The sequence below is a fragment of the Sarcophilus harrisii genome, chromosome 2, assembly GCF_902635505.1.
Source record: "Sarcophilus harrisii chromosome 2, mSarHar1.11, whole genome shotgun sequence".
Lineage (NCBI taxonomy): Eukaryota > Metazoa > Chordata > Mammalia > Dasyuromorphia > Dasyuridae > Sarcophilus > Sarcophilus harrisii.
In genome coordinates this window covers 342,683,897-342,707,767 of record NC_045427.1, presented here as the reverse complement: position 1 = coordinate 342,707,767, position 23,871 = coordinate 342,683,897, and positions in this window count along the sequence as shown.

Sequence of the window (23,871 nt, the reverse complement as noted above, 5' to 3'; positions counted from 1 at the left end):
TGCTCTGGGAAGCACAGTCCTGTTGGGGAAGTCCTATTGCCCCAGGCCGAGCCCCCCACTGTGCTGATTAGAAACTGCCCAGTCTGGGGGATAAGGGGAAGATCAGCATAGACTGGGAGAGAAATTAGGTTACGAGGAGAGCCTCAAACCGATCGCAGCACAAGCTTGCAGCCCCAACCTGCAGTACAGGGCTTTTCCTTGGGGCAGTTGCAAACCTGCATGACAGGAGGGCACAGCCAGGGTTAGCCTCTAATCTGCACTGTAGGGGGACTTGGCTTGGGGCCATAGAGCTTTCCCAGTGCTGATTTGCATTGAGCAGAGATGTTGGGACAGAGATGTTGGGGCAGAGTTCCAGGCAGAAATCCGGTAGAATCGGTGGTCTGTGGTCAGCTGCTAATACCCACAGCCCCACAAGAGTCTCTGGCCTGGGGCAGTGACACTTTCACCCCTTAGTCTCTAGCCTAGGGCAATCGCTAACCCACACAGCCCAACTGGGCACTTCAATAGCTCGGCCAGTGCTGAATCCACCTCTTGTTGGGGGAAGGGAAAACTCTCACTCAGAACACTCCCATATCTCAGCGCCAGAAACCGGTTTACATCTCTCCTGTTCTGCAGAGGAAGCTGGTAACCCCCTTGCCTAGGAGGCATACCCTAAAGGCTTTAAAACATGAATAAAAAGGTGAAAAGAACGATTGACAGCTTCTATGCAGAAAAAGAGCAGTTCAGCAAACCTGAAGAGACTAATAGCAAACAGGCACCAGACAGTCCTCTTTTACATGATGCTCTCATAGAAGAGACCATTAAAAGTCTCAAAAGAGAGTTAGAAGATAAATGGGGAAAGGAAAGAGAAGCCTTACAAGAGAGCAACAACTTCCTGAAATACGAATTGGAAAAGCTAAAAAATTCCCAGGAAGTGCAGGGAAACAATATTTGTGAATTGGAAAAAGTAAAAAAATCTCAGGAAAGTATGAATTGTGAATTGGAAAAAATAAAGAATTCACTAGAAAGTAGGATTTGTGAATTGGAAAAGACAAAGAACTCACAAGAAAGTAGGATCTGTGAATTGGAAAAAGAAAATAACTCACTAAAAAAAAATTAGTGAAATGGAAAAAAATTCCATAGATCAAAACAATTCATTTAAAAACTATCACCATTCCTATTTAATATTTATTAGAAACGCTAGCTTTGTCAATAAGAGCTGAGAAAGAGATTAAAGGAATAAGAATAGGCAATGAGGAAACTAAATTTTCACTCTTTGCCGATGATATGATGGTATACTTAGAGAAGCCCAGAGATTCTACTAAAAAGTTATTAGAAATAAGCCACAACTTTAGCAAAGTTGCTGATTATAAAATAAACCCACATAAGTCATCAATATTCTTATATATCACTAACAAAATCCAACAGTCAGTGTTACAAAGAGAAATTCCATTTAAAGTAACTACTGATTATATATAAAATATTTAGGAATTTATCTGCCAAGGTAAAATCAGAAACTTTATGAGCAAAATTACAGACCACTTTTCACACAAATTAAGTCTGATCTAACCAATTGGAAAATATTAAATGCTCTTAATGGGGAAAAAATATAATAAAAAGATGAAATATTACCTAAACTAATCTATTTATTTAGCCTATACCATCAGACCCCAAAAACTATTTTAATGACCTAGAAAAAAAATAACAAAAAATTCATATGGAAAAAAAAAAGGCGACTTTCAAGGGAATTAATGAAAAAAAAATCAAATGAAGGGCTTAGCTTATCAGATCTAAAATTATATTTAAGAGCAGCAGTTACCAAAACCATTTTGGTATTGGCTAAGGAATAGATTAGTTGATCAGTGGAATAGGTTAGGTTTAAGGGACAAAATAGTCAACAACTATAGCAACCTAGTCTTTGAAAACCCAAAGACCCACTTTTAGGATAAGAACTTACTGTTTGACAAAATTCTGGGAAAATTGTAAACAATATGGCAGAAACTACATTGATCCACATTAACACTGTACACCAAGATAAGGTCAAAATGGTTCAGACCTAAAAGAAGAAATTATTAATAAATTAGAGGAACACAGGATAGTTTACCTCTCAGACCTGTGTAAGGGGATGGAATTTATGACCAAAGAAGAACTAGAGATCATTGCTGATAGAAAATTTGGACTATACCAAACTGAAAAGTTTTTGTAGAAACAAAACTAATGCAGACAAGATTAGAAGGAAAGCAATAAACTGGGCAATTATTTTTACAGTCAAAGTTCTATAAAGGCCTCATATCCAAAATATATAGAGAATTAACTCTAATTTATAAAAAATCAAGCCCATTCTCCAATTGAAAAATGGTCAAAGGATATGAACAGACAATTCTCAGATGAAGAAATTGAAACTATTTTAGTCATATGGTCTCCAAGTCATTTTTATCAGAAAATGCAAATTAAGAAACTCTAAGATCCACTACACACCTTCAATTGGCTAAGAAGGAAAAATAATGATTGTTGGAGGGCATGGGAAAACTGGGACATTTATGCATTGTTGGGGTTGTGAATAATCCAACCATTCTGGAAGTAGTTTAACTTGCCAAAAGTTATCAAACTGTGCATACCCTTTGATCCGATGTTTATATCCCAATGAGATACTAAAGAAGGGAAAGGGACCTGTATTTGCATGAATATTTGTGGCAGCCCTTTTGTGTGGTGAAACTGGAAACTATGGAGCCCATCAGTTGAGAATATGAATAAATTGTGGTATATGATATTATGGAATATTATTGTTCTGTAAGAAATGACCAACAGGATGATTTCAAAAGGCCTGAAGACTTACACGAACATGCTAAATAAATAGCAGAACCAGGAGATCATTATAACTTAACAACAATACTATATGTTAAATTTGATGTACCACCCATCCTCAGCAATGAGATCAACCAAATCATTTCCAATGGAGCAGTAATGAACTGAACCAGCTACACCCAGAGAAAGAACTCTGGGTGATGACTAAAAACCATTACATTGAATTCCCAATCCCTATATTTTTGCCCACCTGCAATTTTGATTTCCTTCACAAGCTAATTGTACAATATTTCAGAGTCTGATTCTTTTTGTACAGCAAAATAACAGTTTGGTCATATATACTTATTGTGTATCTAATTTATATTTTAATATATGTAACATCTACTGGTCATCCTGCCATCTGGGGGAGGAGGTGGGGAGTAAGAGGGGAAAAATTGGAACAAGAGGTTTGGCAATTGTCAATGCTGTAAAGTTACCCATACATATAACTTGTAAATAAAAGGCTACTAAATAAAAAAAAAAAAAATAGAGAGAATTTAGTTAGAAAACAGATGGGGGGTAGGATAAAAAAGGAAGAAATAGAATGGTCTATAATCAACCATGAGGAAAATATAAGATGTACAAGGTAAGGCTTCTGATTTATATTGATAATTTTTTTCAAATTAAACTTTATCTATTATAAAAAAAAAAAAGAAAAGAAACTGCCCAGGCTGTGCCCCCCTGCCGCGTGGGTTTGTAACTCCCCCCCGCAAAAGCCCTTAACTGCAGGATGTGCCTGTAGGGCTGGGTTTCAGTCTGCCTGAGTCACTTTGTTTTTGAGTAGCTACAGCCAGATCTTGTTAGGTTCTGGCGTTTTTTTAGATTACCCTCTGTTTTAGGCTTTAATTTCTCTGCCAGTTTACTGCTTTGTAATCAAGGCAGAGCAGTTAGCCTATAGCAGAGTGGTCTCTGTAATTTCTCTAGCCGCAGAGCTCACCCCTGCCCCTGGTCTGCTCAGGAGGCTAGTCTCTCACTGCCTGTGCTAGTCTGTTCCTGGCCCCTCAGGACAAACCTTTCCTGGTGATCTTCCAGACTGACTTCAACTGTTAAGTTGTATCCTTCTGATCTTCATGAATTTAAGCAGTGAAGAGCTATTTCTGAGGCTGGATAAAATAGTTGGTTATGAGGGGAATGAGAGGAGTTTAGAAGGTCGCATGTGCCTTCTCTGCCATCTTGGCTCTGCAAGCATCTAAATTCTTAAAAGAAAAATTAAGAGAGCTTGCAAGAAGAAATAGATAGCAAAACTATATTAGTGGGAGATCTCAACCTTGCACTCTCAGAATTAGATAAATCAAACCACAAAATAAATAAGAAAGAAGCCAAAGAGGTAAATAGAATACTAGAAAAGTTAGATATTATAGATCTCTGGAGAAAACTAAATGTAGACAGAAAGGAGTCTACTTTCTTTTCAGCAGTTCATGGAACCTATACAAAAATAGACCATAAATTAGGACATAAAAACCTCAAACTCAAATGCAGTAAGGCAGAAATTGTAAATGCATCCTTTTCAGACCACAATGTAATGAAAATTACATTCAACAAAAAGCCAGGGGAAAGTAGACCAAACAATAATTGGAAACTAAATAATCTCATACTAAAGAATGATTGGATGAAACAGCAAATCATAGACATAATTAATAACTTCACCCAAGAAAATGACAATAATGAGACAACACATCAAAATGTGTGGGATTCAGCCAAAGCGGTAATAAGAGGAAATTTCACATCTATAGAGGCCTACTTGCATAAAATAGAGAAAGAGAAGGTCAATGAATTGGGCTTGCAACTAAAAATGCTAGAAAAGGAACAAATTAAAAACCCCCCAGTCAAACACTAAATTTGAAATTCTAAAAATAAAAGGAGAAATCAATAAAATTGAAAGTAAAAAAACTATTGAAATAATTAATAAAACTAAGAGTGGGTTCTATGAAAAAACCAAGAAAATAGACAAACCCTTAGTAACTATGGTGCATCCTCCTAAAATATAAATCTTCCTAAAATACAGATATGTACATATCACCACTCCTCCAGGATCAAATATAAACCTCCATGTTTGGCTTTTAAAGTCAAATATAATCTTCCCCCCTCCATCTTTCCAATCTTTCTACCCTTTGCTCTCCTCTTTCAACATGTATTCTGCAGTCTTCCATAAAGACACCCCATCTCCTAATTCCAGTCATTTTCACTGGCTGTCTCTTGTAAAGGGCTGAAACTCTTGAGTTGATGCACTGAGGTTGGACAACCGAGCACTTAAGGTTAACTACCAATTGGACAATACTCTATTAGCATATGCTTGGAAAATGACCCTTCCAACTATTCTGTGCTGGTTCAATCATTTGGTGCATACAGAGAATTGTGGGAAGAATTAGGGCATGGAGTAAGACAAGCCAGAATCACGTGGGCAGTGGAGGTGGAAGTGGAAGGTTGTGGAGATCCTGTGTCCATTTCCTTCACTTCTACTCCTAAAGACCAAGAATAAAGACCAAGGACTTTTGCTTATCCTGACTCCGGCTGATTCTAAGGTATTCAGGGTGCTAACTTGGTCTTCACAGTCTCTCATGCCTTGAAATCACTTCCTCCTCTTCTCCAGCTTCTAGTTTCCCTGCCTTCCTTCAAATCTTAGCTAAGATTCTACTTTCTCCAAAGATGCCATTATGATTTCTACTTAATCTCAATGTCTTCTCTCTGAAATTGTCTCCAATTTGTTTTATATATATATATATATATATATATATATATATATATATAGGTGTGTGTGTGTGTGTGTGTGTGTATGTATGTATATATATAATGTGTGTATATATTTTTACATATACATATATAGTTTGTACATTGTTGCGTTCATATTATTTTCTTTATTATATCATAAGCTGCTTAAAAGCAAGAACTATTCTTGCCCTTCCTTGGGTCAATAATATTTAACACTATGTTGGTTATATAGAGGATGCTTAATAAATACTTGTTGTTTGATTGACTTAGTGATCTGAGCCATGTATCCATAATTCACAAGCACTTTTTAAAATTCTATTGGGCACGGTCTAAAATGTATACAAATGTTCACCACTAAAATACAAGTTTTAAGCTTAAAATTGCACCAAAACTTTTGGATACCCTATATAAGCCCACACTACTGAATGGTTGCACCTTAGTATCCTGAATGGATCACTGAAATCTAAAAGCCCAGAATAAATGCATATTCAACTATGTTACAATGCTGCCTACAATGCCTTAACCCAGCTGAAGGCTATTACAACAATTTCAGTTTCAAATCTCCCTTATTCTCTTCCTTCCCCACCAAGATCTATTTTCAATAATGGAACTATCTTCAGGTTGAAGTACTGGATTTCAATATTATGACCTTTTTTTTCTTTTAATTATTCAGTTCTGGTTTTTAAAAGTCTTCTAACCTTATTACTAAGGACACAGGAAATGTTTGAGAATTGATGACCAAGTTAATAAGAAGCAGAAGATGGGTTTATCAGAGATGCCTGAAAGATAACAGGATGAAAGTACTTAGGGGAGAAATATTAAAGATGTGAAGCATGCCAACAAGCTACAATTACAATCATTATTTTCAAAAGAACTCATCATAAACATCAGGTAAAATGGCCCCTTTTCTCTCTCAAAAAACCAAAGACTTGTAACCTGTGAAATAGAATTCACCCTCAGCTATTATGAACCTGGATTGAAATATAACATCATCTCCTGATAATTCTGCAAATATTTTCAACCTGTTCAAGAGGGAAAAAACATAGAATGCATTCAGAAATAAATGTGATATAAAAACAAAAGATACACACACAGACACACACACACACAAGCTTTTCCTACAGACGTAAAAAAAGTAAGCAGAGGGAAAAAGACTGAAGGAAAAGTGCAAACACAAGTCTCGTGTTTGATGTTAATTAGAAGGCCTACACATAGACCCTCTCATTGTAATTTTTATTGCTAAAAAAATAATTATCCAGTATATGCTTGAATAACACTCTGATGGCCACAGGATGATGAGTATATGGGGTAATGACAAAGGAATGAACTTATGGTTTAAGTAAGGAAGATTAAATTCAATTCAACAAAGATTTTCAAAGTGCTGATTACATGTTTTACAATAGAATAAAGATAATGTGTAGTTATATCCAGACAACAATTTATTTCACAATTCATGTGGCTACAAAAATAAAGTGGGGCCAAAGCTCCCAGTAGTAGCCAAGAACCCTGATCATTGGTTTCCATATAGTAAATATACAATTTTGAGGAAAAAAACACATAGGAAAAAAGAGGATGTAGGGATCAAGACCCCAGTTTCTTATTGGTAAAGGAAATTAGGAGACACTGAGATTGAAAAGGAAAGGGGTAGTTTTGTGAGATTCCTTAAGTAATGGGAAGTAATCTTATGACCTCTAAAATTTGGTAACTTATAAAATGTTGAGATTTAACTTCACAAAATGGTAGATAAAAGGCAAAACAGAGTTATGTATTTTTTAATATAACATTTGCATAGAAAAGTAATTATAAAATTTGAAGAAAGCATAAGCACCAACAATTAATAGAATTAGGAAAATCCTTGTTATGGAGTAGTTAAAATGTTTTGAACCTTGAAGGAAGTCAAGGATTCTACAAGATTCAAGTAAGGTAGCAATGTATTCAAAGCATGGGGAATTGTGTACAAAGGCTTAAAAGTAAGAGAGCTTATGACAAACAGAGAACAGCAAATAGGCCATTTTGTCTAGAGCATAGAGTGCATTAGTCTAGAAAGGTAAAGTGGAATAAACTATTAAGGTCTTTAAATAAGAGTCACTGAAAATTCATGAATAGGGGAATAAAATGATTAGACCTAGACTTTAGGAAGATCACTTTGGCAGTAATATGGGATAATTAGAAGAAAGGAAAGACTGGAAGTAGAAAAAAACAGAAGGCTTTTTTGATGATGAGAGACCAAACTAGAGCAGTGTCCACGTGAGTGGAAGGAAAGGGACAGATTAGAAAAATATTCTGAAGATAGAATTGGCAAGGGAGCCAAGTACATTCTAAGTACTCATTTTTGAATGAATAGATGATGGAATGATAGAGTTTTCCTAGATAATATTAAATCAGATGGTCTATGTGCAGCTCTCCTAATTGACACTGAGCAAGATTCTTAGCTGAGGTTCTGCCATTTATAATGGACCTACAAGTTCGTTACTTTTTATGGAATTATGGGCTGGCTTCCAGGAAGACACATATGCTGAGTGGGAGGTTTGCTGAAGAAAAAAAAAAGCTCCCTGGCATCTGGACCCTGGGAACAATTGGGAAACACCACCACCCTTCCTTCCATATATACCTGAAATCTATTTGTCACCATTTGCAGGGTACGGATGCATTCTGCCCTGGTACCTGCCCTTAATTAAATAGGTTTCTGAAAAGCCTTAGTCCTCTCTATCTTGCCTTCATAGGGCACAGCCTTTAGGAAGGAAATGGTCACTCTCAAATATGCAGTGAGAGACTCAAAATACCCTCATAAAATTCCCTTTATACCCTTTGGTCAAAGATTCTTAGCCTTCTGAAAGCATTCCCCCTATTCCAATCTTAACGGCAGATAGGTGGTATAGTGGATCAGATGTTGTATTGAGAATCAGGAGATATGGAGTTTAAATCTTGGGTCAGACACTTAATTTTATATAAAACTGGCAGTCAAGTCACTTAAGCAGAGTTCTCAGTCTCAGTTTTCCCATATGTAAAGCGGGGAAAATAATAAGACCTACCTCATCAGGTACATTTACAAACCTTAAGGCACTCTCTAAATATTAATTATTTATTTAATAAGTCCCTCCCACCCATAACTCAAATGCAATTACAGTAGTACTTCTCTAATGATAAAAACAAATATATCCAATTACAGAAAGAGATAAAAACAACTTCTCCCCACCTCAATAACCCTTCAAAATAAGCTCACTTGTATTTAATTTTTATTTCTGTGGCCTTTGGTTGTAAGTTGTGCCAGACCGTCCTGGCACATTACTCTAGGCTGCCAGGGCCTTACATACCAGTCTTTGGAACAATATCCAGATAAACTCTGAATAAAGACAGACTGTTTGTACCTCCTGATCAGTTTGTCTCCAGTCATCATCTCAGTGGGGGTAGCAGGAAGTAAGAGAGTGAGTTCTGCTCAGAGCTGTCTATTTATGCTTCCTCTCTTCCAGGAGTACCTTCTGCCCACCCATTCGGCACTACCATAGGTAGAACTACAGGAAGAAGATTATGGAGTTAGCACTGCATCCCAGGAGGAGATCCAGCAAGAGGACACACCCCTCACTGCCTCAAGAAACCTATTAGTTCCTATAACTCCTGCAAGATACAACTTTCTGATCTAATTCAGTTCCAGTTGATCAATGATGGACAGAAGCAGCTACACCCAAAGAAAGAACATTGGGAAATGAATGTAAACTGTTTGCATTTTTGTTTTTCTTCCCAGGTTATTTTTACCTTCTGAATCCAATTCTTCCTGTGCAACAAGAGAACTGTTCAGTTCTGCACACATATATTGTATCTAGGATCTACTGTAACCTATTTAACATGTATAGGACTGCTTGCCATCTGGGGGAGGGGGTGGAGGGAGGGAGGGAAAAAGTCAGAACAGAAGTGAGTGCAAGGGATAATGTAAAAAATTACCCAGGCATGGGCTCTGTCAATAAAAAGTTATAATTATAAAAAAAAAAATTTTTAAATGACAATCAAAGAGAGGAAAGGTTGCCTGTCCAGAATACATGCTGCAACAATAAATGACTATAAAAAAAAGAAGTCAAAAAAAAAGACACAACCTTCTGCCTCAGAGGCCAAACCCCTTTTTTCCTCCTGGGCCTGCCCTACCAAGTTGACATGGCATGCAGCTACATAGCATATCTCAGAGAAAGAGGAATTCCCCTAAGACTGAAAATATCAAAGTATGTTGAAATTAGAAAAATCTCATGCCTACAAGAGTGTGGCAGTGGTCTGTCAGTAGCGAACTATGAGGTTATTTTATACTGATCAAGAGCAAATTATGGCAATAGTGGGGAGATACCTAAAATATGTTGATAGTGTGAAACAGGGAAAAGAGGTTAGCTGGGTTCAGGCAAATAGGAAACAGAGAGAACAATATCAGCCAGAACAATGAATGACAGATATCACATGGATGAACCTGTTTCATTTCAATCAAATCACCCTTCCATCCCCAAAATCACAGCCTTTGAAGACATAATAATGCCAGGTGTTCATAATGCAATGCTCTAGCATCTTGGTACTGATCCAAAGGTCAGGGTTTACTCAATCCTGCTCTGAAGCCAATAATAATCAATCAATGAATAAGCATTTTACTAGGTACTACTAGGGAATACAAAGACAAAAATGAAGTGGTCCCTGTCATCAAGGAGCTTACAATCTAAACAGGAAGACAACATGTACACACACATACTACACACACACACACACACACACACACACACATACACACACATAAACTCAAACAACAAGAGTTTATTAAATGCCTATTATGTGGCACACGCACCAGGAATCGAAAGTTATAAAAAATTCCTGATCTCAATAAACTCAGTCTATGGGGGAAACAGCATGAAAACAATATAGGAATCAAATACAGGATAAATGAGGGAAGGGGGCTAATCTCAGAGGGAAGACATTAAAATTAGCAAGAACTGGGAAAGACTTTTGCAGAAGCCAGAATTTTAGCTGACACTTGCAGGAAGCCAGGGAATTCAGGAGGCAGAGCTAAGGAAGGAGAATGTTCTGGTCAAGGGGAGAAACTAGTGAAGATGTTCAAGAATTAGGAAGTGGAGTATCTTGTTCAAAGAACGAGGAGGCTAGAACTGGATAGAAGAGTACATGAGAGGGGTGTAAGGAGATAAAAATAGGATATTGTCATGCTATGAAGGGTTTTGAATGCCAAACAAATTTTATATTTACTGCTGGAGGGGATAGGAACCCATTGAAATGAATGAGGCAAAGGCAGGATTCACAAGCTTAAACCTTGCATTAGGAAGATAAGTTTAATAGCTGAGTGGAAGATGGACTAAAATGAGGAAGATCAACTAGTAAGCTTTTGAAATAGTCTAGGTGTGAGATGATTGGGGTTGGACAAAGGTAGTTACAGAATCAAAGCAAAAAGGGTGTATTCAAGAAAATGTAGGAAGGTAGAAACAATAAGATTTGGCAACGGATCAGATATGGAGGGAAGGATAAAAGAGAATGAAGAGTTGATGATAACCCTGAGTTTGTGAGCCTGGGTGGTTAGGAAGATGACTGGGGGAAGGGGGGTTCTTGAAAGAAGTAGAGAAGTTAAGGAAAAAGAGTTTGAGGGAAAGATAATGAGCACAGTTTTAAACATAATAAGTTTAAGATTTCTATAGGATGTCCAATTTGAGATATCTAATAGATTTTAGTGAATCTGGAGATTAGAAGAAAGGATGGGTAAGAAGATATGAGATATTATGTATCTAGAGAGAAGACTGAATGTAGATCAAAGCATAATATTTTAACCTTTTGGTTGTTGCTGTTTGTTTGCTTTTTTCCTTTCCTTCTCATAGTTTTTTCCCTTTTGATATGATTTTATTTTGTGCATAATGATAAATATGGAAATATATTTGGAAGAATTGCACATGTTTAACCTATATTGGATTGCTGGTTGTTTGGAGAAGGGGAAGGGGAGGAGAAACAGAGAAAAATTTGGACCACAAGAGTTTTGTAAAAGTGAATGTATCTCATATATTAGATTTAACATAAATTTTCACGTTTAACATATATTGGTGTAATATTCTCTGGGAGCAGGTCTCTTGGGGGGCTTCTTGGAGCAACCTTCATTTCAGTCCAGTAGTCACAAGTGCAATAAAGGATTAAAGTCCAAATCCTTTATTGTCTCCTTCACTTGGGGCTTGGCTAGTTTTTCTGGAGGCCTATCTCTCTTCTTGGTTCCAAAAGCTTCTGCTCCCGCTTGCCTTCTCTGGCTTCTGAATCTCCCTGACTGAATCCTGGCTGAGGCTTCTAGTGTGCTTCTCCTTTCTGGCCCTGAGAGCTTCTTGCTTATGTGCTGTACACTGAGTACAAACCAATCATTATATCATTAGAAAACCATTATTTGCTAAACTAGAAAACATCAATGCTAAACTAGATTTAACCATTGTCTCCTCAATTCTACTTAGTACCTTGTTTCAAGTTCTGGCCCATAATATCTCCTTGTAGGATTAAATCAATCATACTGAACCATGCTCAATTAGATAGCTATTGTCGGTATCAATCCCACTGACTTAGCACCTTGTTTCAAGTTCTGGCCCATAACATATTGGATTACTTGCCATATAGGGAAGGAGATGGGGAGAAGAAAATAAAAATTTGGAACACAAAGTTTTGCAAGAGTCAATGTTGAAAAATTATCCATGTCTATGTTTTGAAAATAAAAAGCTTTAATAAAAAAGTGAATGTATCTTTGCATGTATTTGGAAAAATAAAATACTATTAATAATTAACAACAACAATAAGAACCAAAAACAAACAATGTGGTGATTCAAGACAATTCCAATAAGCTTGGAATGAACAATGCCAGATTGAATATGGATCAAGGCATAGTATTTTCACATTTTTGTTTGTTTTCCTGCTTTTTTTTCTTGTGTATTTTTTTCCCCTTTTGGTCTAACTTTTCTTGCACAACATGACAAATATGGAAATGTGTTTTAAAAATCTTCACATATTTAACCTATATCAGATTGCTTGCTGTTGAGAAGAGGGAAAGATAAAGGAGGAAAAGAAAAATCTGGAACATAAAGTCTTACAAAAATTAATGTTGAAAATTATCTTTTACATATATTTGGAAAGATAATATACTAATAATATACACAAAAATACAAGATATTTCAGATATTTTAGCATAGAAATGATCATTGAATCCATGAGAAATGATGAGATCACCAAGAAAATAATACAAAAAGAGAAGAAAGACCCAGGAGAAAAACTTGAGGGCATGATACATGCAATTAACTGGCATGACCTGAATGCAAAGGAGACTGAGAAGAAGTATTCAGAGTGATAGAAGGAGAACTAGGATGGACTATTATCACAGAAACATACAGAGAAGAGAATATCAAGATGAAGAGGATGGTCAGCAGGGTCAAAGGTTAAAAAGTAGCCAGAAGGTTGAGGACTGAAGAAAGACCATATGATTTGGCAATTAAGAGATCACTGATAACTTGAAAGGAAGCTTGGTTGAATGATTTCAGAAGGCAGTCTACAAAGAGTTAAGAAGAGATTAGACAAATATAGCATATATTGCAGAAGATCTCAAGGAATTTAGCTATAAATGAGAGGAAAGGATGGAATTATAGCATCTAGTCAGGGTTTTTGATATTGGAGAGAAGGGGACATGTTTGTGGAAGAGGAATCTGCTGTAGAAGATGAGATGGCATGAGATCACTTGAGCATTTAGAAGGGTGTGCCTTGACAAGGAGAAAGTCCACCTCTTCTTGTAAAACGGGGGCAAAGGATGAGATAGATGCTAAAGTCATCTGTGTGGTGTGAGATGAGGAAGTGGGAAAAGGAATGTCTCTGTGAATGGTCTCAATTTTTTCAATGAAATAGTAAACCAAATTCTGAACTGAGAGTGTGGGAGAGGGAGAACCAAGGGAATTTTGAGGAGTGATAACCTTAAGGTTTGCAAATTGTCATCTACGTTGAAAAGCAGAGTATTTATTTTCTCCATTTCACTACCCACAATCATACTGCACAATGGAGTAATAGAGCTGCAGATTATTAAATTTTCAGTGTTAGATGTTACATTTCAGAATTTTGTAAATGCTATTAAGTCAAAGCTTAATATCATTGTCTACACTTAAGAAAATAGTAGAGAACATATGAATACAAATTAAAGTTCTCTGAACATACTTTTTTTGCCCTAGAGAGCTGATTGTTAAACATTTACCAGACACATCTGGTCCCACAACAGTAAGCTACCTTGGCCTCTAAGATCCCAAGGTTTTTTGGCTAAATAAAAAAATGGCTAGAGAGGATGGATTAGGAAAAGGCCTGGCTTCTCTGGAGCTAGTAATGCCAAACATGTTCTCCTCTGTCTAAACATCAAAAAAAGAAGCCTGTTTATTAATGTATATCACAGAAGAAAGAAACTTGAGACCTAATGAAGTATTGAAAGCCACAGAGTATATAGAAATATCTAAATATTTCTAATAAAACAAAATCCCGATAAAAGCAGAAATATATGCCCAGTCTTTTCTAAAAATCATCTTTTATCACATCTCAAACCATCTTTTCTAGGGAGAATCAATAGACACATTTGCCCTTATCAAACTCTAAAAACTTTAAAGTAAAAAATTTTTTACTTTAAAGTAAAACAATTGAAAAAGGACTTCTGTCCAGTGAAGGGGCAGAGTCTGAGAGGGCAAAGGCATAAAACATCAGACTAATCCTGAAACCCAGTGGAATACTCAAGTCCTCCAGGGGAAGCTCTCCTCCCTAATATCTAAATACAATTTCTAAAGTTCATCCTCTTGGAAACCAATCCATAGTGTCCCATTTTTAAGATAAAACGGTTAATTATCATCGTCCTTCCCCTTTTCTGAAAGAAGCTTGGCTACCAATCACTAGCTTTGGAGTTCATATCTGCAGAAGTAAGGATTTATTTTAGTCTCACAAGGAAACCTTACTTGAATTAGTGAATTCAATATGTTCTTATTCCCTTCCCTCCTCAAAGTGAGCCCCTTTAGAAACCTCCTAATCTGATTTGATTTTCTATTTCCTTTGGTATTTTCATCTCCCTTCCTGAGATGTCAGGGAAGGCGTGATCACCTTTTTGGAGTTCTCACATCCTTAAGATGTCAAGGAAGTTATGACCACCTATGTTCTAAATCAAAAGAAAAGGGGAGATGTTGGAATCTTTACAAAGTGTTAAGACATTGGAGTTGATTTGATCTTAGAAAGAGATATTTTGGGCCAGAACTTGAACTAGGTAGTAAGTACAACTGATGGAAACAATGCTTGTGTTCACACCTTTAGAGAGCTCATAAGTGTCTAAGTACTCAATGGAGTTCACATGTGTAGGGCTTAGTCCGAATTCACACTTCCCCAGAGAGCACTCTGGGAGATAACCCAGAATCCCTCTCCCTCCAGAAGATGGAGTTAACCTTTGGGAGATCACATAAATATAGGGAGCTTTTGAAGCTTGAACTTACTTCTTCTGGTGGAACTGACTGGAGGTCAGTTAACTCCATCTTCAGAGAGATTCATTGCACCTACCAACTTGGTGCTGGCTGGAGGCTGAAGAAAGCAGAGGCAGAAGTCAAGGACAAAGCTGCAAGATCTCTTGGAGCCAGGCAGAGAGATAGGCCTCAACTAACCAGGCTAATTTGGAAGGAGAAATAAACGTTTGCACTTTTATCAGCTGGCTGCAATAATGGAGTAATTATTTATTTCAATAAGGTTGCCTCCAAGAAAACCACCACACTGGAAAGCTTTTTAACTTTAAAAGTCTGCGCCCTCTGGGGCCATCTTGAACCATCACCAGTCATCCTGACGTATATCTTGCCACTGACCACTCTAAAAGGGACAGTATTGGAAGCCATAATCTCTAAGCTGATTGGCAAAGCCCAGCACTGAGATCAAATGTGCACAGCACTCATGCAGGAAAAACATTTCCTTCTATGATTCTCATTAGTGGACTACTATTTCCTATATTATTTATAATTGGCTTGATTACAGCACTAAAACATTATCTAAAAAAAATCTGGTGTCAAGGGGAATTTGGGCAAGTTAACTAGAAATGATTCCACATACATATTCTGTCCTAATAAAGCTAATCTCTCACTGAGACAAATGATAAAGGAGAAAACACTATGGAAAGCATTGTCAGTATGGGAGAGAATCCAAAGGTCCAAGAAATAATGGTGTTTACCAACTTAGATTCAGAAAAGATCAGTATATCTAGGAACAAAAAGATGGTTAAAGTATAACTAGGAATTGCCCTAAATGCCTGTGTATATGGTTTCAAGTCAGAGAAGTAAAAGAATCAAACAATCCATAGAATTGACAAAGAAGACATAAGTGTAACCTAACAAAATTTACTGACATTTAACCTTGTATAAAATTTACCTTTCATTATTGGCTTCACGTAATGTAATCAATAATTAACACTTAACCATAAAAAACTTACTCAAATATTAAATGTCAAATGTAGTAACTTATAAAGGTCAATAAGTCAGACACATATCTGAAGACTATGTTGACCTAAAGAAAAGTATATGATCATGATGTAGTATAAAATAAAGCCTGAAGGAGCCTGAGAGAAGTGGGAGCATCACTTCCATCAGTTCCTCATTGAAACTACCCCACGACTTGTCTTCCTTTGATGCTGACCCTATTCCTCCTGCTCAACCCCTGGGAACCCCTGCAGAGGCTGGATCCCTGAAAGACAGTAAGATCAATGATTTTGCACCAATCTGCCTCACTTATATCCAATTTATTTGTAAGTTAAGGCAGCATCTCCTGATCTTATTAGTCCCCTTTGAAAATGTAGGATAAGCATCAATTCTTTTTTTATATAGTTTTTTATTTACAAGATATATGCATGGGTAATTTTTCAGCATTGACAATTGCAAAACCTTTTGTTCCAACTTTTCCCCTCCTTCCCCCCACCCCTTCCCTCAGATGTCAGGTTGACCAATATATGTTAAATATGTTAAAGTATAAGTTAAATACAATATATGTATACATGTCCAAACAGTTATTTATAAGCAACAGTTCTTAAAGGAAGAAACTATTTTCTTATTTCACTGTCATCTCCCATACTTATTATCTAATGTTTATAACACAGTAGAATCTAATATCTGAAAACCAAAAACACTGTTACTCAGGGTTGGTTCCATGATGTAGGCAGACTGGACTCCATCCCTAAGAGAGGAACTAGAGACAGATTATCATTAGCAGAAAAGGACTTTAAAAGCTATCTGGTATGTTTTCATTGTACAAAAGAGGAAAGTGAGAATCAGAAAAATCATAGTATTTTCCCAAAGTCACTGAGTCCCAAAATGCCACTTTGGCTTTGAACAAAAGTCACCTGACTCTAAATGTAATCCTTTTCACCATACTGCCTGGCCAAAGGGGAATGCTCGCTAGTTTCTCTCCTCAAAGCTTAAGCATACATTACAAAGATATCCCTCCATTCCCAACTCATATTTCTAACAGTGAATTTTAGGTGTTTTTTTCTATTTTTTAGGTCAACACCAATGATTCACTTGCTGTTTTGACTGCAGGGGAGGCCTAGGACATCTATGTCTACCTTCATTAATTTTTATATGTACTTTCTACCCATGTGCTCCTCAAAACTAGGAAGTACCTACTATACTTTTTTCTGTTCCATTTATAAGCATTGATGATCTTCATTTGATGCTTTTGACAATATGGCACCATTTTTTTCCCAGTTCTTTCTCATATTATTCCCCTACATAGGAGTCAATCTCTAGACAAAATAGACTACTCTCTAACCCTACACTGTTGCCCAACATTATAAGCTCAAACTAATATGCTTTCTCTTCTCTGTTGAATTCTCAATCATCTTTGTGGTACTCTAGAGTACAACTCAAATGCCATTTCTTCCAGGAAGTTTTTGCAGGTCAATAATGAACTTTACCTTCAAATGTCACATGTACTTGGTTTGCATCTGAAACTCATGTCATAGCTAATTTTTATAAATACTCTAAAGTTTACAATCTTGTCAGTAGGTGTTACTATTATTTCCAGTTTTACAGATGAAGAAACTAAGGCATAAAGAGTTTAAGTGGTTTACCCAGAATCACACAGATAGTAAATATGTCAGGCTTCCAATTCAATTCTTCATGACCCCAAGTTCTTCAAAGCCATCTAGCTGCTTATATCAATTCTTCATGACACCAAGTTCTGCAAAGCCCTCTCTCTCTCTCTCTCTCTCTCTCTCTCTCTCTCTCTCTCTCTCTCTATATATATATATATATATATATATATATATATATATATATATATTCCCTTACTAAAAATACTATCTTTTCTGAGCTTTTTCTCTATACATATCAACCACAATGCTCTATAAATAGTGAAACACATTTATTTTTTATTAATTTGTTTCATTCCTCTATCCCCACTCCCATTTTTAATCCAAAAGTCTTTGCCCTTCTAAGCTAAATCACCAAAGATCCTTTATTCCCTCATAGCAGATCCTAATGCTTCAGCCTATGATGATTTCTGTTGATTCCTTTGAAAAGGTCTGCTCAGAAGATTACTTTTTTTCATGTAGCCCAAAAGAACTATTCAGTCTTGAAGGTATCTAAGGTTTTTGGGGGGCTATTCCATTTTTATACAATTGAACTTTTCCCCTAATGACCCTGGAACCCCTGGTGGCCCTTACCCCACTGGGTGACTACAAAATTTAGCTGAACATTCACTCCAGTTTCAATGAATGTGTATTGAGGGAATGGGGAGGAAGCAAAAGAAGCCAGAAGAGCCACCTCCCATAAGCTAGGATTCAAAAGAACACAGACAATGTTAACAGGGACTGAACCAGAACTCTATCTGCAAAAATGATAATTACCTAAAAAAAGCTATTCTTGTCAAATCCCTGCTGTCTTCTTTACAACCTTTATATGCAAGAGACGCAATTCTCTGCTTTTCTGGCCAACGACTAATATTTTCTTTTGAAACCATTGGAGTAGTAGGAGCACTTGAAGTCAGGAAAGCCCATATAGTTCAGTATTATTAAAAAAAATTTCTTTGTGGGAATAAAGTCTTTTTTAATAACTTTTTATTTACAAGTTATATGTATAGGTAATTTCATAGTATTGACAATTGCCAAACCTTTTGTTCCAATTTTTCCCCTCCTTCCCCCCACCCCCTCCCCTAGATGGCAGGATGACCAGTAGATGTTAAAGTATAAATTAGATACACAATAAATATACATGACCAGGGAATAAAGTCTTTTGGGGGGGAGGGGGAAAGGAATCAGTTTGGAGTTTGTAATAATGAATAACACCAATAGACAAGCTTGCTATTTTGCAGCAACCTGTAAAGGCACAGCCATCTACCAAGGAAAACTTCCCCAGAGATAAAATAATTTGAAGATAATTTCTTCCATGAAAAGAATAATGTTGCCATCAAAATGAAAACTCTTGTAATAAAACCAAATTACACTGAGACCTTGGGAGCACTCTGCTTCTCCTGCATCTCTGTGACAGAATTTCTTTCTTTCTTTTTTTTTTTATTTAATAGCCTTTTTATTTACAGGTTATATGCATGGGTAACTTTACAGCATTGACAATTGCCAAACCTCTTGTTCCAATTTTTTTCACCTCTTCCCCCCATCCTTCCCCAGATGGCAGGATGACCGTAGATGTTAAAAATATTAAAATATAAATTAGAACATAAAAGTATACATGACAAACATTATTTTGTGTACAAAAGAATAGACTTGAAATATTGTAAATTAGTTGTGAAGGAAATCAAAATGCAGGTGTATAAAATAGGATTGGGAATTAAATGTAATGGTTTTTTTCACCCAGAGTTCTTTTTCTGGGCGGCTGGTTCAGTTTTAACGTCCATTAGAAATGATTTGGTTGATCCTTGTGGGATGGACAGGCCCATCAGAACTGGTCAATAAAGTATTGTTGTTGAAGATATAGATCTCCTGGTCCTGCCTATTTCACTCAGCATCAGTTCGTGTTCTCCAGGCCTTCGAAATCATCCTGTTTATTTCAAGGGTAATATTATAACAATATTCTAACCAACAATTTTTAATTCTTCAACGATGGGCATCCATTCATTTCCAGTTTCAACACAAAAGGGCTGGGCCAAACATTTTGTGAAGTACAGGTCCCTTTCCCTTCTTTATAATCTCTTTGGGATATAAGCCCAGTAGTAACACTGCTGGATCAACGGGTATGCACAGTTTGATAACTTTTGAGCATAGTTCCAAACTACTCTCCAGAATGGTTGGATTTGTTCACAACTCCACCAACAATCCATCAATGTGTGACAGAATTTCTGTAAAAATAAAGTGGCAACAGCTAGAAGCAAGGGATTAGGAAAAGGAGATGATCCCTGAATGCTTATAAAACAGAGCCCCACCGAAGAGCCAGCCAGAGCAACTCAGTGACTCAGGCCTCTGGGGGTCCTTTCATTTATTGTTCCAGATGTAAATATTACACAGGGAATGGTTGTTAAGGGGCAAGTACTGAATCCCCCAGATTATTCCCTTTCATAAGAGTGAGCTGGAAGGGATCTTGGAAGTTACCTGGTCCAACTTCTAAGACCTAAAGAAGTCACAGATCATAGGATCTGTGATAGATTTAGATTTGAATTGGAAGGGAGTTCTATCCTATGTAAGGTAACACAAGTTAAATGTGTCAGAGGTAGGGTTTACCCAGAATCACACAGATAGCAAATATGTACCTTCTTATACATCTCAACTCTGAGCCTCAATTTCCTTCCTTATAAAATAAGGAAGCTGAACTTGATCCCTAATGTAACTTCTCCTCTAAATCCTATGAGATCTGCCCTGTAAGGCTGGCCTAGAGAACACAAAGATTTAACAAGATAAACTGGGTCAAGAACTTGTGTACTTTGACCCCAGAGCCATTGTTCTTTCCATTACAATTTCCTTAAGCTGACTTGGGAATTGATGAAAATAGAGGGTAGAAGGTGAAAAAGACCTCACTGCTCTCAGGCCCATTTCAGGAGGGTACCCAGGCCAGCCATCTCATCATTTTCTACAAGGTTGCACCGCTCTTTATTTCATCATGCCTCTGCACTGCATATCCTCCCCAGGCTCCTTTTTCAGCTTTTTTTTCAAGAGTAGTACTTCCTCATTAGATTGTGAAATTCTTAAGGGACTTTCTTTGGTCTTTGTATCTCAGATTAGCCCAGTGCCAGTACCTATGGGTACTTAATGAATATTGATTTCTACAACTACCTTAAATGCTTAAGCAGATTTAAGCTTGAGGATGAAGGGAGACCAGAAAGGTGGGGGTTGATACAAAGGACTTCTCTGACCCTGGAGAATTAACATACATGTGAGTTTAGAAATGAATATAATCAATTCAATAGGAACAGAATCAAATGCAAATCTAAATGAGAATCTTAGAATAAAGTTAGTTCAATTCAATGAATATTTACTATATCATTAGGCATTGGGTATTCATAGACAAAACCAAAATTGTCTTTGCCCACAAGGAGATTTCATTATTTCAGATAATCCAAATTTTCCTATTAACAGCAAGTTGTTAATTTGTTAACTTGTTAACAGTCAAACTTAGCTATCTGTACATTATTTATTACCGTAACAGAAATTTTTAACAAAAGGAATAAAAATATAGTAGAATATAAATGATGTTAATATGTGTTTTTTCTAATTTTCTAATTCAGTATTGAGGCCTAACAGTGATCCTTATGGATGGGTTAGTGGTCCATTTACTACTTGAATTTGACCCTACTGCACTAGGCCATACTGCTTCTGTTGGTCACAAGACAGGAAAAAATGGACAGATCAGTACAGGACCATCCCCATTAAAGACTAAAAGCATTGACCAGGTGGAAAGAACCAGGGGAGAAGTCTACCCTAAGAGGCAACTAAGTTTTCATCCCATTTCTACCATTAACAAGCTGTGGGACCTTAAAGAAGTCACTTCTGCTCTCTAAACTTCAATTTCTTCATTAATTAAATTAAGAATTGGACTCATTTCTGGTGTCTTTTAACCTGATAATTTGTGATTCTAGGAAAGAAAATATGAGAGAACTATAATCCCAAGAAAATAAGAACCAGAGAGAATGATGTCTAATATATATAATATTATTATTATATTATTGATTATATATTATTAATATATAATATTATATTATATATAAATATATGTTGGAATCCTAGTGTTAACTCCACTTGAAACAAGGTACAAAAGTGGAACTGAGAAACAATGCTTGTGTTCACACCTGTACTCACTGGAGTTCACACGTTTGGGAGATTTCAGGGTTTAGTATGAGATATCCGAATTCACACTTCCCTTGAAACTCTCAGGGCCAGAGAGCACTTTGGGAGAAACCCATAATCCCTCTCTCTCAGAAGAGATCCTATATAAGAAACAGACAGAGGCTCTCTCGGGGAGTTGAGCTGAAAACATTGAGAGAGAGTTCAGCTGAATTAGATTGGAGAAGGGAGCATCAGTTCAGTTGAGGAGAAGCACTCTCTCAGAGGCACAATCAGATTCAGCACTTTGCTGATTGAGAGCCAGAAGCCCTCTCTCAGAGGCAAGAGAGATTCATTCCATCTGGAGGCTGAAGAAAGCAGAGGCAAAGGACAAAGCCAAGAGTTTAGAACGGGAGAGAGAGCAGAGGTTGGGACAATTAAAGATTTTGGAACCGCAGAGAGATAGGCATCTGAGCTAACCGGGCCCAAGGAAAGAGACAAGACTTGGAAGGAGAAAATAAATGTTTGCATTTTATCAGCTGGCTGCATTTTAGGTGATTATTTACTCGTAACTGAAACTAAGGCTGCCTCCCGAAAACTTCCCCGAGAAACCTTCTCCCAGAGAGAACCATTATTATATTTTAAAGAACAAGAACACCACAAATATATATTTGTATATATACATATATGTGTATATATATTATGTACATAAATATAAAAGTATATATATGTGTGTGTATACATATATATATATATATATATATATATACCAGAGAATATATATGTGTGTGTGTGTGTGTGTGTATATATATATATATATATATATATATATATATATATATATATATATATATACACACACATATATATATATATTCTCGGGTATTTGCCTATGTCAAAGTGAGGAGCTTGAGTTGAGGTTTGGAATTTGGAGGGAGTAGGCAGCCTAAAGAATTTACATTCCATTTTATATCTTTACAAGATAAAAAGTATTTATGTAGCACCTTGAATTTTGAGGATGCCCAGAAAGACAGGTAATTGTAATGAATTGAATTAATAGGCTGAAAGGAGCACAAAGGATCAAAAAAAATTCTCCAGAGAGCCCAAAGGATGTAAAACCCTTTATAATGAACAGATTATGGCCAAGATTACTAGATATATCTAATATGTTGTTTGAAGGTTGATTATCTAAAACTAAAGTGATTTGTAAAAATATGTCTTGAAGGAAAAAAACAAAGCAGAGCTTTCAACATTTAAGAAAGGATGAAAGGCTAGCAAAAAAAAAAAAAGTGCTTAATCAGGGAAGGCAGAGCTTGGCAAATGTGAGCATTTGCAGATGTGCTAATAATGTACAGATGCTGATGGACTGACTAGCAAAGAGGTAACAAATTAACCAAAGCTCTGTCAATTACCCTTCTAATATTGTATGCATTAGTTTTGTTTGTACAAAAGCTTTTATTTTTATATAATCAAAATTTTCTATTTTGTGATCAATAATGATCTTCTTCTTTGTTCATAAATAGGATAAAATAAATAGGATGGATTTTTCTAGCATGAGAGGCAACTACATGAATTATAGAATTCAGGAGCTACTAAGTCTTTCAACAGGTGCCAGTTGCTCTTCATGAAATACCCCCTGACACTATAATGATACCTCTTAGAGGAGATGACCAATGACTGCAGACCTGGCCTGGCTTGCCAAAAGACACAGATCTCCAAGGAGCTGTCTCATCAGTCTGCAGTCAAGGTGAAGTGAAATCACTATTTAACAAGTCCTACTAAGTGTCCTGTGTTTTATTATTATGTACCACCCAATAGATGCTAGGCCAAGGCCCATTTGGTCATCTTTTGGGTCCTGTTTGACTCAGATTGACCGTAAATAGCAGTTATTTCTGGTGGCCAGAAACCCTGAGATTATTCCCCTCCCAGATTCATTCATTTATTTATTTAGATTTTTTTTTTCGAGAGCAGGGACTAAGTAAAAGGGAAGATGCTTTGCCTTAATTGCTGCTTAGCCTAAATTACTGAATGAGTGTAGTCTCAGTCAAATTGAGACCTGTTGAAGACTTAACTTTATTTTATTTTATTTTTGTTGAGGCAAT